This window comes from Ranitomeya variabilis, chromosome 6, assembly GCF_051348905.1.
Source record: "Ranitomeya variabilis isolate aRanVar5 chromosome 6, aRanVar5.hap1, whole genome shotgun sequence".
In the NCBI taxonomy this organism is placed as follows: domain Eukaryota; kingdom Metazoa; phylum Chordata; class Amphibia; order Anura; family Dendrobatidae; genus Ranitomeya; species Ranitomeya variabilis.
This window is the reverse complement of record NC_135237.1, coordinates 563,087,457-563,099,681: the sequence shown is the minus strand read 5'-3', so window position 1 is coordinate 563,099,681 and position 12,225 is coordinate 563,087,457. Positions and strand designations below refer to the sequence as shown.

At 50.6% G+C, this 12,225-nt stretch overlaps 1 protein-coding gene across 10 annotated transcripts in view; it reads right to left on the bottom strand.

Annotated features, from left to right (window-relative positions):
- Positions 1-12,225, bottom strand: part of ADGRB1 (adhesion G protein-coupled receptor B1) — a 478,004-nt gene that overhangs the window by 98,634 nt on the left and 367,145 nt on the right. The window lies entirely within an intron of this gene.

The window sequence follows — 12,225 nt, the reverse complement described above, 5'->3', positions numbered from 1 at the left end:
ACTACATTATCAGTACTCAGAGTTATCACTGTGTTATCTGTGGTGTTACACAGGACTGAGTGTGGAGGACAGGTGCGCACAATCAGTCACACCCTGCTGGGAGCAGCACCTGTATTGTGAGCTCCAGGACTTCCAGCAGGAGGCCCAGAGTCTGCCTCTCTTCTCCCCAGGGAGAGGCAGGCTTCCTGGGAGGCCGGCATGGCTTCCCAGGCTTCTGTTCCCCGGTCTGTGCCGGCGGGGGACAGAGAGCAGCAGCAACAGCAACTGGCCCAAGAGGGACTGAGGAGGTCAGGACGGGTGAAGAAAACCTTACCCACCTACACCACCGCTGAGACGGCTCATCGTCCGCCCAGAGAGGGAGACAGGGGCACCCCAGGCCCCAGGAACGAGAGCCCAGGAACATCCTGGGGGGAGAGGAGCTCCGGCGAGTCCACGAGTACCTTCTCCTCCCGAGTGGTCGCCATGCTACGTGAGTATGAGGACGCCGGCAAAGTACTGACCGGGCTGAAGGAGGAGCTGCGGGAGGCTCGGATCCTGAATACCCGAGCCTCTAACAAGGAGAAACCCGTGACCTCCCAGAGGTTCAGAGCCCTCAGAGATGAGGTGGCCCGGTTAGTGCTCCTCCGGGAGGGGATTGAGAAAAGCGCAGGTCCCTTCCTGGAGAGGTTTAGGAACCAGCGGCGGTTCTCAGAAATGAAGGGGTTAAATACCTCAGGAGAACCGCCAGCCGGCGTCCTAAGCGACGAGGAGGAGGAGGACGATGTGGTTGTGACTGGAGTCCTACAAGCTGGAACCAGCCGGGAGAGTGAGTCGCAGAGCCGACAACAGGGAAGCGGCCTCCCGGCACGGCAGAGGACTCCGACAGCACAGGCTGGAGTGTCAGCGGAGGAAGAGGAGGAGGGCGGTCTGCTACAGGAGATCAGACAGCTGGAGTCTCCAGTGAACCTGGACCGCTTCTCCTTTGGTGAGGACGAGCCAGCAGAGGAAACCAAGAAGAGGAAGAAGAAGACGACGGAGACCGCACGGGAGGTGGTGAGTTACAAATATGTACCGATGGATGATGTTACACCTACCACCTCCTGTGTAAACCCCACCAAACCTAAACGCACGGGCTCTGCAGTGGGTCTGGGGCATAGGCAAGGTGGGGAGAGGAGGAGGACGTCCGGCGGTGCTGCCGTCTGTGCGGGGAACAGTGCAGGGGGCGAGGCTGTGGAGGTACTCACGGCGCCGGACATAGGGGACCCCGAGGAGTTTCCCTCCCTGCCCTCTGCGGCTAAGCCGGTTATCACCGGGGCTGAGGGGGGTGAGGTGGGTGTCCACGCCGTTGCGAAAGGGGGACGGTGTGGGCAGACTCCATCCCTGCTCACTACGGCTGAGCCGGCCGACGCCGGGGCTGTGGGGGGCAGGTCCGAGGAACATGGTGCGGCGAAAGGAGGGCGCACTGTTGTGACAGGGGCGCAGTGCGCCTTAAAGGAGAACAGGCACGCAGCTGTGACAGGAGAGCAGCGTGTCCAAAAAGGACAGAAAAAGGATAAATCATCTGCAGGGAACAAGAGGCGCCCTGCTGTGACAGGGGGACAGAGTGCTCCAGCACCCCAGCATGACACCAGGACCGCGAAGTCTGTGGGTGCGGGGCAGGCGGCGCCCCCCAACGAGCAGCGGGCCCAAAATAATAAAGTGCAAACTGCTGCAGTGGGGGGGCAAGGCGCTCCAAGGACACAACAGAGAGTCAGCACCAATCAAGGGAAATCGAGTGTGGTGCTGCACCCCTCCCCCGGTCCGGCAGGTGTGAGTGCAGAGAAGCTAGCAGACACAAGTGAGGAAGGAATGGATGTGACTGTGGCAGGTGCAGAGAACACTGGGACAAATGGTGGTGACAATACAGGTAATAAAATGACGGGAAGTGGTGGCAGTGGTAAGGGGAATGAAAGGAGCTGTGCAGGAAATGATGGGAGTAGTAGTGGAGTGAATGATGGGAGTAGTGGTGGAGTGAATGGTGGGAATAGTGGTGGAATGAATGATGGGAGCAGTGGTGGAGTAAATGATGGGAGTAGTGATGTTGCAAATGATGGGAGTAGTAGTGGAGTGAATGGTGGGAGTAGTGATGTTGCAAATGATGGGAGTAGCGGAGGAGTGAATGAGGAGAGCATTACTGGTGTTGGTGGAGGGGAAGCAGGTAGTGGTCCCGCTGCCCCCCCAGCGGTGGCAGGGGCTTCAGCCCCAAGCTATTCAGCGGCTGTCACTGCTGGGGGTAGTAGTGCGCCCTTGTCTGGTGACCCTGAGGATGGTGACTTGCAACAGCGCTTCCTGGACGCCCTGAGGAGAGGGGAGAGTTCTATCAATGTAGAGGGGAGGGAGGTTGATCTGTCTTTCTGGATAGAGAGACACGGTCTTTCCGCCTTCCGAGATAGAGGGGCAGAGACTGTCTGGTCTCTGCCGACACCAGGGCAGAGGAGCAACCGTAGGAACGTGGCCCGTCTCCAGTGGGTAAGCAAGGATGCCTGTCCTGATCGGTCAAAGGTTGCTGAGCTCCTGCTGGGGATGGGCTTCGTGGCATATGACATCTTTGCCTTGATCCATCCCTATGGGACCTCCTACTTCGATGTCAGCTTCGTGAGACCGGAGGGCCTTGAGCTTTTCTGGTCTCGCCATGAGCTGGCTCGGGGTCGCCCCGAATGGCAGGGTTTCCTCGCTGTGGCAATATCCCGCCAGAACTCAGTCAGGAAGGTGACCGTTTTGACCAGTAACGAGTCACTTTCCTGTGTCGACATCTCCACCTGGGTTGGACGATACGGCGACATCGTCGGTATTCCCGAGAAGACCCTCGACGAGCATGGTATCTGGTCAGGAGCCTGGACCTTCATGGTGAAATTGAAGGTTTCAGGAAACACCGTTACCCATATCCCTTCCTCAACATTCTTGGGGAGGGACAGGATCTTGATTTTCTACCGGGGGCAGCCTAAGGTCTGTCACAGGTGCGGCAGCCCCACACACTTCAGTGCGCAGTGTACCACCCAGAAATGCGCACTGTGTGGGGACCTCGGCCATCTTGCTGCTACCTGTGGCAGGATTAGGTGTAACCTGTGTGGTGACCTCGGTCACCCGTTCAGTCGCTGTCCGCGTTCCTTTGCCAATGCGGTCCTGAAAGCGGCGAGTGCGGGACAGGCGAAAGCCGGGACTAATCTCGCCGGTGAAGGGACCAGCAGAGGCGGAGGAGGCAGGGAACCGGTGAGGAGCAGGCTGCCGCCATCCAATATCAGGCGGCAGGAGCAGCGCCATGGGAAAAGGGGGCAGGGAGTAATGACCCTAAACTCTGACCCGGGTGCTTCACTTGCAGCTGAGGATCCTAAAGACAGCGAATTGAGCGAGGAAGTCAAGAGACTTGAAAGAGAGGAGCAAAAGGACGCCATGTCTGCCCAGGAACCTTCATCCGGTGACAGTCTGGATGAGGGAGAGGGGGAATGGTCACAGCAAAAGAAAAAGGGTAACAGGAAAACAACTAAGGATAAGAGGGGGTCCGGGCCTCGAGCCTCCTCCTCGGAGTGCGACCCCTCTGACTCCGTAGCCCTGATCCAGGTGCCATTGGAAGGTCCAGCCGCCCCCCCTCTGGTGGATCTCTCTAACCGGTTCCGGGCCCTCCAGGACTCCCCTCCAGAGGGGGGCGATGGGGACCCGGGGCCGGAGGTTGCGGACAAGGTTGTTGGGGCTCAGGGGGTCGCTGGGTCTTCTTCTCAGGGGGCAAATACAAAGCCTTCTGGGGGGGGGACTACCTCGGGACCACCAGACAAGGGCCAGAGTGTATGTAAGGAGAGAATGGATGAGTCAGTTTGTCTTAAGCGCACTAAAAACTCATCATTGTCAGAGGAAGAGGGTGAAACTGTTGGGGGTGGGAAGAAAAAGGCTATCTAATTCAATCAATCATGATGGCGGCACCCACCCCGTTGACGCTGGCAACCATTAATGTTGCCAGCATAAAGTCAGAAGCGGCAAGGTACACGGCCTTTCATTTTCTCGGCCAACTTGACGCCGACATTTTGTTTTTGCAGGAGACCAGGTTGACCGACCTATCAACCATGCATAAAGCAAGGCGGGAGTGGAGGCACGGGCCCTCCTACTGGTCTCTCGCGGCCGAGCCGTATAGCGGGGTGGCGGTCCTTTTTAAGACCGCAGCGGTTGAATGCAGACGATTGATCGAGTTAGAAATGGGGAGATGCTTGATCCTAGATGTCTCCATGGGGGGACAGGAGCTTCGGCTCATTAACATCTACAGTCCCCAGTCCAAGTGGGACCGCAAGTGTCTCTTCATGAAGATCAAACCTTACTTATTTTCGAGTCGGCAGGTGGTCTTTGGAGGGGATTTCAACAATGTCACGAGACCCTGTGATAGAGGAGGTTCCGTAGACCGGCTGGCTTACGATTGCGTCGCGCTAAATAGGATAGTAAGTGAGGCACGCCTGGTGGATGTCCACATCCGGCACAACACAGGCCACGCGGGGTTCACCTATTTTAGAGGTAGTCAGTGCAGGTCTAGGATAGACAGGTTTTATTTGAAGGAGGAGGCCGTTTCCTCGCCATTGTCGGTTGTGGAGGTGGAATTCTCCGATCACTGTTTGATTATGTTTTCTCTGAGCGTTACAGAGACTCCTCGGATGGGAAGAGGTTATTGGAAGCTGAATTCGTCACTCCTTGAGGAAGAAGCTGTAAGACGGTCCTTTGAGGAATTTCTTCAGAGCCAGGTACCGCTGCTGGGCCTAAGTAACACTAAGTCGGAGTGGTGGGAGATGTTCAAACATCGGGTGGCGAGATTCTTCCGGCAACTCTCGAACCTCAGAAGCCTGAACAGGGATCGCCTGTATCAGAGCCTGAGGAGGAAACTCGAGCAACTTGTCTCGACTGGGGGTAGCCGCGAGGCGATCTCCAGTGTGAAATCCTTGCTAAAGAGGTGTCAGTACGATAGGCACGCATCTTTGGTTTTTGAGAGGGACTACGGGAAGTACTACTCGCCCGACCCCTACAGAAGCTGCAAGATGTCAGTGAATAGTAAGATAGTGACGGGGCTGATGGACAGTACGGGATCCCTGAGAAGGTCCAGATCAGGGATCTTGGAGGTCGTCAGTTCATACTACTCGCACCTCTTGGGAAGGAAGGAACTGGATCGTGACAGGATGTCGGCTTTCCTGGCTGAAGCTGTTCCTGAGCCAGGGGCTGACCTCTCGCTGGGCGGTTTGGCAGAAGCGATCAAAGAAGAGGAAGTGAGACTGGCGATCGATGGGCTCCGGCCCAAAAAATCGCCAGGTCCGGATGGCTTAACATCCGAGTTCTTTAAGACCTTTAGGGACTCCTTGGTCCCCCTCTTGACTCAGGTGTTTAATGAGTGTCTCTCCTCGGGCACTCTGCCGAGATCATTAAGGAGGTCGGCTCTGATCATTTTGTCAAAGGGTAAGGATCCATCACGCATTGAGAATTGGCGTCCCATATCACTTCTCAATGTGGACAGGAAGGTTTTGGCTAAGATACTCTTCAACAGGCTGGTGAAATTTGCGCCGCGGCTCCTTTCGGAGGCCCAGCACTGTTGCGTTCCTGGCCGTAGCACTTTCAGTGCTGTTCTGGGTGTCCGAGAGGCCGTGGAGCAAGGCAGGGCGGGCCTTTGGAAGGGGTTCTTGCTGACCCTGGATCAGGCAAAAGCCTTTGATCGGGTTGACCACGAGTACCTCTGGTCCACTCTTTTGAGGTATGGTCTGCCTGGAGGGTTTGTGGACTGGCTTAAGACCTTGTACGCAGGGGCTGAGACTTTCCCTCTGGTAAACGGGTGGATTGGACAACCTTTCGGGGTAGAGTCCGGTGTCCGCCAGGGCTGCCCTCTTAGCCCTTTGCTTTACGCGTTTGCGATCGATCCCTTCCTCAGAAGGGTCGATTGTGGGCCGTTGGCGGGGGTGGGGATGGGCGGGGTGGCGCCGGAGGCTATCCTGAGGGTAGTGGCCTACGCGGATGACGTCACGGTCTTTGTTTCTTCGCAAGAGGAGGCGATGGTGGTGATGTCAGAAGTGGAGAGCTACTCGGAGGCATCCGGGTCCAAGGTCAACCAGGACAAGTGTGAGAGTCTCTGGCTGGGAGGCGGGGATCCCGCGTTTGATCTTCCGGACACCCTCCCCGAACCCCAAGAACATGCCAAAGTCCTAGGCATCGAATTTGGCCAGGGTGATTACCCCACGAAAAACTGGGAAGGCAGAATCAAAGGTGTCGCCCAAAGAGTGGACCAATGGAAGGGTTGGTCTTTGACCCTGAGGGAAAGGGTTGACCTGTGCAAAGCTTTCCTGCTCCCCTTGCTAATCTACCTGGGCAGCGTCTGTGTCTTACCAGAGCCTCTCTGGACACGGGTCTACAGTCTGTTCTTCCAGATGTTATGGGGGAATAGACTGAATCTAGTCAAACGGGAGGTCACTTACCGCACGAGGAGACTAGGGGGGTTGAATATGGTAAACCCCGTGGTGTTCCTAGTGAACACTTTTTTGAAAGTTAACGTGGCAAACCTCTGGAAAGAGAGGGCTCCTCCGTGGGTATTCTCCTGCAAGGGATGGTTTCAGCCTTTCTTCCAGGAATGGGAGACAGGGGGAAGATTGAAGGATCTCCGCACACCGCACGGGCATCTCCCGGCTTATGTTACCCCGGTTCTGAAAATGATGCGCCGGTGGGGTCTGGGAATGTGGGAAGTGAGGTCCCTCCCGAGGAAACTCCTCGACATGCGGGTCTTGCTTTCGCATTTTCAGAAACCATTGGTCCTCAAGGACTGCCCAAGTCGGGATCTAGAGGTTGGGTTAAGTTTGCTAAATTCTAGCAGGATCCCCAAGAAGTATTGGGACTTGACTTGGCGCTGCTTCCAAGGTAAGTTGTATGTGAAGGACAATTTGAAGCACAGGAGCTCCGTGGACAGGAATTGTCCCCGTGAGGCTTGCGCTACCATGCTGGAAAGCATGGAGCACTTCCTGCTTCATTGTCCTTTTAATACAGAGGTGTACAACAGGCTGGGCGCTTCCATTGGTTGGCCGCGGCTGGCCACTCTGTCCTATGCCGAGTGGGCCTATGGAGCGTTCAGAGACCTCGGGAGAAGGGACCGAGCCACTTTATTCTTAGTCAGCGCAGTGGTCAGGTACTTCACGTGGAACGCACGAGTTTTAGTTTCGACGCAGCATAAAATCCTCCGTGTAGATGAAGTTTGTAGCAGCATCCTAGGTGCCCTGGTGAAGGTGCGTTCTCTGGAGCGCGAAAGACTGGGTGCCCGGAGGGCGGCCCATCTCTGGAGGGGTTTCTCCTTCGGGGTGCCTTAGTCCGTTAGCGCTCCTATATCCTGGTGGTGGGCTGATATCTTTACACCCTAGATTTTTGTTTTGTATCTCTGTTCCCTGAATAGAAGGTTTGCAGGCATCGAACTTGAGCCTTGGGTGGTGAGTATGTAGGTTGTGAAGTTGGTTTATGTATATATTGTATATAGTGTATTGTATATATTGTATATAGTGTGTATAATAGAGGGTCTTAGTTAGGTTGGGTGGGGGATTGGGGGGTTTCAACAGCGGTGATATGAGACTGATCTGGCCTGGCCCAGGCCCCGCCTGGGGAAAAACTTTGGGGCCTGATCCTAGCTCGGATAATTCCTGAACTTTGTGGCCAGAGCTGGATCAGGGGTGGCGGGATAGTTAGTGTAGGTGTGTGTATATATATATATATAAAAAAAAAAAAAAAAAAAAAAAAAAATTTAATAATAATAATTTTGTATAGTGTATTGTATTTAGGTTTGTTGTAGGGTGTATGTGGCGGTGCAAGCGGGTGGCTGTAAGGTAAGGCAGTGGGACCAGTAGGGTTTTGCTGTGTTTGCGGCGTTGTATAAATCTGTATATAATGTGTTTATAGTGTATATATTGTTTATATTGTATATAGGACGGTGTGAATGTAGTTGGGGTTGTATATAGTAGTATGAATGAAGCTGGGCCGGGGGTCTTGTATGATTTTATTACTATTTATAATTTTTACAGGGGTATTAATGTAAGTTATGAGTATTTTGTTTGTTGTCTTTTCTTTTTGCTTTCTTTATTTAATTGGAATTTTCTTTCTTGTCCCTGATTAGTAGGTTTCTTTTTTTGTCTTTTGTGGCCGTCTGATTGGAGCTTTGTTCTTATGTTTTGTTTTGTTGTGTTCTATTTGTAGTGTATCATAGTTAGTGTCATGTGAAAGTATTTTATTTAATAAAAGACTCACTGTGTTATCTGTGGTGTTACATAGGACTGCGGGTGACATCTACTACATTATCTGTACTCAGAGAGTTATCACTGTGTTATCTGTGGTGTTACATAGGACTGCAGGTGACATCTACTACATTATCTGTACTCAGAGAGGTATCACTGTGTTATCTGTGGTGTTACATAGGACTGCAGGTGACATCTACATTATCTGTGCTCAGAGAGCTATCACTGTGTTATCTGTGGTGTTACATAGGACTGCAGGTGACATCTACTACGTTATGTAAGAGGTGAGAAGGAAATGAGCATTAGAGACCCCCATTCATTTGATACATAAATAGTGGTGTGGGTGGAAGAGAGGCAGGGGTGGAGGACCTGGTGGGGGTGCATGCCATGGCGGGGGTGGAGGATGCAGGGGTGCAGGACACGGCAGGGGTGGAGGACGCAACGGAGATGGAGGACACGGCAGGAGTGGAGGATGCGGTGTTGGGTGGAGGACGCATCGTGGGTGGTGGACGCAGCTGGGGTGAAGGACGCGGCGGGGGTGGAGGAGACAGCAGGGGTGGAGGAAGCGGTGGGGGTGGAGGAAACATCGGGGGTGGAGGAAACATCAGAGGTAGAGGACACGGCAGGGGTGGAGGACATAGCGGTGGTGGAGGACGTGGAAGGAGTGGAGTGCGCGGCGTGACTGGAGGATATGTGGGGGTGGAGAACAAGGTGGGGGTGGAGAACAAGGCAGAGGTGGAGGACATGGCAGGGGTGGAAGACGCGTTGGGGGTGGAGGACACAGCGGGGGTAGGAGACAAGGTGGGGGTGGAGGACACTGCAGCGGTGGAGTAGAGGACACAGCAAAGGTGGAGGACATGGTGGCGGTGGAGGACACGGCAGGTGTAGAGGACACGGCGGGGTGGGGGACACGGCGAGGGGTGGAGCACACGGCAAAGGAGTTGAGGATGCGGAAGGGGTGGAGGACACGGTGGGGGTGGAGGATGCAGCGGAGATGGACGACGCGGAGGGTGGTGGAGGACATAGTGGAGGTGGAGGACATGGCAGGGGTGGAGGACGCATCGTGGGTGGTGGACGTGGTTGGGGTGGGGGACGTGGCGGGGGTGGAGGACATAGTGGGGGTGGAGGACGTGTGCACATCAGGAGAACTGGACAGTAACAGGATTGTTAGATCAGAACTGCTCGGAAACGATAATGTGGATGGACTGAGGAGCAGGAGGTCAGGGTTGGGGGGGTCCTCCGAATACATCAGTATATCTCAGCGTCACACAGAACTACTCTCCCCATCATGTATGATCCTCTGTAAGTTTTGGAGTTCATTCTGTGACCCACATTCCTTAGTCTGTGACTCCGTGCGGCGGTTTCCCTGTCCCATCCGTCTTGGGCGTTTGTTTTGGTGGTTTATTTCAGGTGACATCTGATTTCCGAAGCCTCGGTGCCGCATTCATCCCCTAAGAGGACGAGCCAAGAACGATGGGCGGCTGGAAGTCTCCAGAGCCGGTTTTTGGCTTCCGTGCCTCCACTTGGGCGGACATCTGTTCTGGGGAAATGATTTGCTATTTTTTTTTTGTGTGAAAATCTGCTCCTGTATTCTGTGGGGTCGGGTCCAATTTATCGGAGTATCACAATTTTTCTATAACTCTGTATATTTTGCCCCATGGCGACGAGGACAATTTTTGTTCATTTCATATATTTATATTCCTCTGTTGCTTCCAAAAGCCAAAACGCTCACAGACAATGGCCGCCTATGAGCCGTACGCCTCTCCATGACTACACTGCTTCCCAGCCACTGGAGGGTTAATACTTTCTACTTTCGGATGTAATCTCTCTCTTATTAGGTGATGGAGTATCAGACTCTTCAGCAGGATACAATGTAATAACCGATAATAACAGGGGCGAGGAAACAAAGTGTCTTCCTGTGACCGATCTCAATGGAGTCTTCTATCTAAAACAACCTTATTGGATTCTTATCGATTCTCCCAAACTTTCCTGAGCCTTCAATGTGCCACACGGAGAGAGAAGAGGAGCGATCGCAAATCTCCACCGCGCAATGCACGAAGACACAATTATATATCAGTCATCTGAGAATTTGCTTCACTGCATCAATAACAGCTGCTCCTGGTAACAAACCTGCAGGGAGTCTACACGGGCAGAATGGGCACCGACATGGGCAAATCTAAGGGCGTTCAGCTGCTAAAAGCCTAAAATCCTCAATGAGAACTAGAAATACAAGCAAACCAAGGAGAAGGGAGATACAAAAGACAACTGAATCTAGAATTATAAACAAAATACATTTCTATCAACACTGGAATGTGAAACAAAATAAAATGTTTCTCCCATAAGCAACAAACCATAACCTCAAGCAAATGTCCCCTTATAATACTGCCCCTTAGGTACAAGAATATAACTAGTATAATACTGCCCCTTATGTACAAGAATATAACTACTATAATACTGCTCCTATGTACAAGAATATAACTACTATAAAACTGCCCCTATGTACAAGAATATAACTACTATAATACTGCCCCTATGTACAAGAATATAACTACTATAATACTGCCCCTATGTACAAGAATATAACTACTATAATACTGCCCCAATGTACAAGAACATAACTACTATAATACTGCCCCTATGTACAAGAATATAACTACTATAATACTGCCCCCTATGTACAAGAATATAACTACTATAATACTGCCCCCTATGTACAAGAATATAACTACTATAATACTGCTTCTATGTACAAGAATATAACTACTATAAAACTGCCCCTATGTACAAGAATATAACTACTATAATACTGCCCCTATGTACAAGAATATAACTACTATAATACTGCCCCTATGTACAAGAATATAACTACTATAATACTGCCCCAATGTACAAGAACATAACCACTATAATACTGCCCCTATGTACAAGAATATAACTACTATAACACTGCTCCTATGTACAAGAATAACTACTATAATACTGCTCCTATGTACAAGAATATAACTACTATAATACTGCTCCTATGTACAAGAATATAACTACTATAATACTGCTCCTATGTACAAGAATATAACTACTATAATACTGCCCCTATGTACAAGAATATAACTACTATAACACTGCCCCCTATGTACAAGAATATAACTACTATAATACTGCCCCTATGTACAAGAATATAACTACTATAATACTGCTCCTATGTACAAGAATATAACTACTATAATACTGCTCCTATGTATAAGAATATAACTACTATAATACTGCCCCCTATGTACAAGAATATAACTACTATAATACTGCTCCTATGTACAAGAATATAACTACTATAATACTGCTCCTATCTACAAGAATATATCTACTATAACACTGCCCACTATGTACAAGAATATAACTACTATAATACTGCCCCTATATACAAGAATATAACTATTATAATACTGCTCCTATGTACAATAATATAATTACTATAATACTGCCCCTATGTACAAAAATATAACTACTATAATACTGCTCCTATGTACAAGAATATAACTACTATAATACTGCTCCTATGTACAAGAATATAACTACTGTAATACTGCCCCTATGTACAAGAATATAACTACTATAATACTGCTCCTATGTACAAGAATATAACTACTATAATACTGCCCCTATGTACAAGAATATAACTACTATAATACTGCCCCTATGTACAAGAATATAACTACTATAATACTGCCCCAATGTACAAGAACATAACCACTATAATACTGCCCCTATGTACAAGAATATAACTACTATAATACTGCCTCTATGTACAAGAATATAACTATAATACTGCCCCTATGTACAAGAATATAACTACTATAATACTGCTCCTATGTACAAGAATATAACTACTATAATACTGTTCCTATGTACAAGAATATAACTACTATAATACTGCTCCTATGTATAAGAATATAACTACTATAATACTGCCCCTATGTACAAGAATATAACTACT